Source organism: Octopus bimaculoides, chromosome 6 (assembly GCF_001194135.2).
Source record: "Octopus bimaculoides isolate UCB-OBI-ISO-001 chromosome 6, ASM119413v2, whole genome shotgun sequence".
Taxonomy (NCBI): domain Eukaryota; kingdom Metazoa; phylum Mollusca; class Cephalopoda; order Octopoda; family Octopodidae; genus Octopus; species Octopus bimaculoides.
This window is the reverse complement of record NC_068986.1, coordinates 61,945,052-61,950,953: the sequence shown is the minus strand read 5'-3', so window position 1 is coordinate 61,950,953 and position 5,902 is coordinate 61,945,052.

Genomic DNA, 5,902 nt, shown 5'->3' with positions numbered 1-5,902 from the left:
ACATGCATAACTTATAATAAACACAATCATCTGTTCCCTAAGAATGTTTAACTGTTGCTGTTTGGAACCATACTATTAGATGTTCCAAATACAACTGGATGCTTAGCCCAAAATAAGCATACACTTACTAGTTTAAAAACCAGATAAATGTGCTTACGAATTAAACTGTAGATTAATTTTAAATTAGAAATGTTTTCAATTCTTAACCTGTGAAGCTCTTTAACCTTTCAGCCTTGTCTAGTAAAGAAAAAAAATTAAGGACACAGTCCAACAAAACCAAAATACTTTGAACACACACACATGTATACATGTATGTATGTGTGTGCAAGTATAACTCTAGGCAAAAATTGGTCAAATGCTTTATAAATTTATTTCCTTTCTGTGTCTACCAATTTCTCACTTTTATAAAGCATTTGTGCAATTCCCCCACCAACTGCCTTAACCCACAATGGTCCAAATAGGGAGCTCTCTAGGTTTTACCAACACTGTGGGCAATGTTCATTCCTTCGCATGGTGCTTGTTTACATGTTTGTTTGTTTTATTTACAATGTCCTCAGCAGTTTTGGGCCACTTACAACATATACTACTTTTCCATACTTTTACGTTTTATTTTTTATTTACATCTACCTGTATAATAGTTTTAATAGCTTGCCCTTTGTTTTTAAATTTAACTGACCAATTATATCGAAAGCTGGACTTTGGTTAATCCCATTACAGGCAATAGGTGGTTGGTCTTTACAACATATCAGTAAGTAAATAATTGTAATTAATTGATGGGAATTTTATTAGGATAAACTATTAATTAGTATTATTAACAGAATCTTAACTATTATGATTACTTCTAAACGTTATGGCACTATCCCTCCCTCTTTTTCTAGACCTATTGGCGTATCCCATTATGGTAAAGTATTTATTTACCATTTTATTATTTATATACCTTGTCACCCATCCAGTAATATTTTTAGTTTAGTCATTTGCTCAATGTCCTGAAGCGTCACATTGCAAAATGGTATGATTTAAATATATTAAGCCTTTATTCTTTTTCTCGAGGCTCTTCTTTTCTGTTCTTTTCTTTTAATGTATTTTTCCTCACTCTGATGAAGCTCCATGTTCCAGATCTGATGTGTTACAAAATATGATGAATATTCCCAGAATTTTCAATGGCAATGCCGTGAAACATTGGAAGCAGAAACAGCTATTAGATGGGATACAGTCTTTGTATTAAAGTAATAATCGATATTAGTCAATTGTTGTTGATCAATATTTCTCCATTTTCTGCTTACTTTATATATGTATATATAAATATATATCTATATATGAAAATGTTACGAATATGAATATACAAATAATCCTCCAAAACAATTAGATTAAAGTAATATGGTAAGTTTGTTTATTTTAATATCTTTTTTTGTATATATGAGTGACCTAGTAAGCCCGATTTATTATGGAGGTGGTGGTGGAAGTTAGCTAGATGAAAGTGTAGATGATTTGAACGTGAGAGGAAATTACGTCTCTCCAACACAAAGGAAACCATTACTGCTTGTGACCTAGTTAAACTTTTCCGCCAAACTGATTGATATTTTCACTTGACAGTTAAAACCATTCTCAATAAGAAACGCTTTATTTAAATGTGCATATGCTACGTTTCTGCTCTCTTAACTTACGTTTTATGTTTCACGACCACAAGGTAACTTACCTGAATATATTTCAACTGAGTTAAATCGAAATAAAGGAAAAATAAATTCAACAAATTTTCCTTTATAGAAATAATTCAACTGCCTTTCTATTTGATCGAGTAGACCTATGATCACATGCATTCCAGTCATGAAAATTCAAAATTATTATCTATCAGGAACAAAATTGCCCAATGTATTTAGCATGGCAGGATGTGTTTCAATGTGAAGGTTAGTTACAACATGAAATTTTAATAGTTATTGTTTTGGAGGAGTGTATCTGGAACAGAATTTAAAACAAGGGCTAAAACGAAATGAATAATAGTAAATAATTTTTCTTTCAAACATGGTGACTAATTAAAAATCTATTTAAAAAATGTGAATATGATAGTATAGTATAGTATATATATATATATATATATATATATATATATATATATATATATATATATATATATATATGTGTGTGTGTGTATATATATATATTTATTCTTTTACTTGTTTCAGTCATTTGACTGTGGCCATGCTGGAGCACCACCTTTAGTCGAACAAATTGACCCCAAAACTTATTCTTTGTAAGCCTAGTACTTATTCTATCGGTCTTTTTTGCTGACCTGATAAGTTACAGGGATGTAAACACACCATAATCGGTTGTCAAACGATGATGGGGGAACAAACACACACACACACACATACACACGTATATATATGACGGGCCTCTTTCAGTTTCTGTCTACCAAATCCACTCACAAGGCTTTGGTCGGGAAGCAAGCTTCTTACCACACAGCCACTCCTACACACACACACACACACACACACATAATTTAGAGAAAAAAACCGCAATTCTTAAATTCATCCGTGAAAATCCAGTCACATATAGAAAAATTGGATCTTTTTTAAAACGGGGTCACATTTTTCATTAATGTTTTACGTAGTGTTTTTGGTACCGAAAGACTTTCAAACTTCGTATACTTATCTATTTTGTGTTATAGAACAGAAAAATATTTTTGTATTCGAATTTATTTCATGTAAAAAATTGTCAGTGATTGGTTGAACGTCAGTGATTGGTTGAAATTACAGAAATACGACAACTTTTACATGGAATAACTTAGGGATTTCTTTTTTTTTTTAAGAAGACTAAGAGAAAAAGATGTTTTATATGACACATTCTACCAGTGTTCCAAGTTTCAAAGTGTTTCGTTAATGAAAAATGTGGCCCCCGTTTTAAAAAAGATCCGAAAAATTTAATAAGTAAATACACTAGAAAGACCTATAATAAAAATACAAAGTAATAAATATTAAAATAATAAAATATTATTTTAATAATTATTACTTTGTATTTTTATTATATGTCTTTTTAATGTATTTATTAAATTTTTCTATATGTGACTGGATTTTCATGGATGAATTCAAGAATTGTGGGTTTTTTTCTCTAAATTATATATTTATATATTATATATTGTGAAATTTAATTTAATTGTAATTTTGATAAATTAAATTAAATTGAATTTTTACCTGTAAATTTGGATTTTTATCCCTAACAGAGACGCTGTCAGTAAGGTGAGGGTTAGCAGTGAGTACAGTGAAGAATTCCGGGTAGAGGTAGGAGTTCACCAAGGTTCAGTCCTCAGCCCCCTCCTATTTATCATAGTCCTCCAGGCAATAACAGAGGAATTCAAGACAGGATGCCCCTGGGAGCTCCTCTATGCTGATGACCTTGCACTAATTGCTGAGTCACTATCAGAACTAGAGGAGAAGTTTCAGGTGTGGAAGCAAGGACTAGAATCGAAGAGCCTTAGAGTCAACCTAGCTAAAACCAAAGTCCTAATAAGTGGATGGTAGACAAAACACAAACCCCTTCAGGTAGATGGCCCTGCTTGATCTGTAGAAAAGGCATAGGTAGAAACTCTATAAGAGGTGCAGCAATATCAAAGGAAGGTTAACTAGGAAGATAGTTTTTGTATGTGGCAGATGTTCAGGAGCAATAGACACTGAAAATGTGCAGAAAACAACTTTCGTCACATTCCAGTGAGAAAAACTAGACTTAGTTGATAGCTTCCGCTATCTTGGTGACCAAGTTAGTAGTAGGGGAGGGTGTGCTGAAAGTGTAGCTGCTAGAATAAGAATAACCTGGGCAAAGTTCAGAGAGCTCTTACCTCTGCAGGTGACAAGGGGCCTCTCACTCAGAGTAAAAGGCAAACTGTATGACGCATATGTACGAACAGCCATGCTAAATGGCAGTGAAACAAGGGCCGTGACTGCTGAGAACATGCGTAGGCTCGCAAGGAATGAAGCCAGTATGCTCCGATGGATGTGTAATGTCAGTGTGCATACTAGACAGAGTGTAAGTACCTTGAGAGAAAAGTTGAATCTAAGAAGCATCAGTTGTAGTGTACAAGAGAGTCGATTGCGCTGGTATGGTCATGTGGCGAGAATGGATGAGGATAGCTGTGTAAAAAGTGCCACATCCTAGCAGTTGAGAGAACCTGTGGAAGAGGTAGGCCCAGGAAGACCTGGGATGAGGTGGTGAGGCATGACCTTCAAACATTGGGCCTCACCAAGGCAATGACTTCTGACCGAGACCTTTGTAAATATGCTGTGCGTGAGAAGACCTGGCAAGCTAAGTGAGACCTAAATCCAAGGCCTCTGCCAGGGATGTAGCAAGCCCACTTATGCGTACCTTTCCTTCATTGGACACTAAACTCTGCTTGTGAAGACCTTTTGAAGCAAGTGAAATCGATATCGAACTAAATTCGACGACTAGCACCCATGCCAACTTCATCTCCTTCATTGGACACTAAACTTGGCTTGCGAAGACCTGTTGGGGCAAGCGAAAGTGAAATTGTGATGGCACCTGTGCCCGTCGTTGCCTTCCTGGCACGTGTAAAGACATTTGAGCAAGATTGTTGCCAGTGCCACTGGCTCCTGTGCAGGTGGCACGTAAAATACACCATTTTCAATGTGGCCGTTGCCAGTACCGCCTGACTGGCCTTCGTGCCGGTGGCACGTAAAAACACCCACTACACTCTCGAAGTGGTTGGCATTAGGAAGGGCATCCAGCTTTAGAAACTCTGTCAAATCAGATTGGAGCCTGGTGTAGCCATCTGGTTCACCAGTCCTCAATCAAATCGTCCAACCCATGCTAGCATGGAAAGCGGACATTAAACGACAATGATGATGATGATGATTTTATATATATATATATATTATTGTATTTGGGGAGAGTCATTCTCTTTCCATGCCTTATTATTCAGTTCAATTTCCATTCATTTACTTACATATTTTTTCTAAAATTTTCATTTCATTTTGCAACCTTTTCAATAGTCGTTAACTCTGTCCATTATCACAGTTGCGTTCTTTTTGTTTCTTTGTTTGTGCATCAGTGTGCATGTGTTTACACATATGTATTCATGTGTGTATGCATGTATGTGTGTATACATGTATGTGTATGCATATATATATATATATATATATATATATATATATATATATATATATGCATGTGTGTACATTTGTATGTATGTATTCTTCATATTCATGTGTTTGTTTGTCTGTTTGTGAGTGTGTTTGTATGTGTGTGTGTACCTCTGTCTTCTTGTGTGTGCGTGTTTGAGTGTGTCTATTTGTATGGTTTTGTTTGGTTTTTATGGCTGTGAATCTCCATATGTGCCCTTGTGTGTGTGTGTGTGTGTATGGTCATGTGTTTCAGTCTTCATTTGTGTATGTATGTGTGAATGGGTGCTTGTCTGTCCATATTACCTGTGTACCTGTTTATCTGTCTGTTTACTTACATATCCATTTAGCTACACACACACACACACACACATATATATATCATCATCATCATCATCATCATTGTCATCATTTAACGTTCACTTTCCATGGTGGTATGGGTTAGATAGTTTGACTGAGGGCTAGCAAGCCAGAAGGCTGCACCAAGCTCCAATCTGATCTGGCAAAGTTTCTACACCTGGATGCCCTTCCTAACACTAGCCACTCCGAGAGTGTAAGGGGTGCTTTTTACATGCCACCAGCACAAGGGCTGGTCAGGCAGTACTGGCATCGACCATGCCTGAATGGTGCTTTTTACATGCCACCGGCACGGAAGCCAGTCAGATGGCACTAGCAACAACCACACTCGAATGGTGCTTTTTATGTGCCACTGGCATGGGACCAGTCAGCCAGCACTGGCATTGACCATGCTTGAATGGTGCTTTTTATGTGTCACC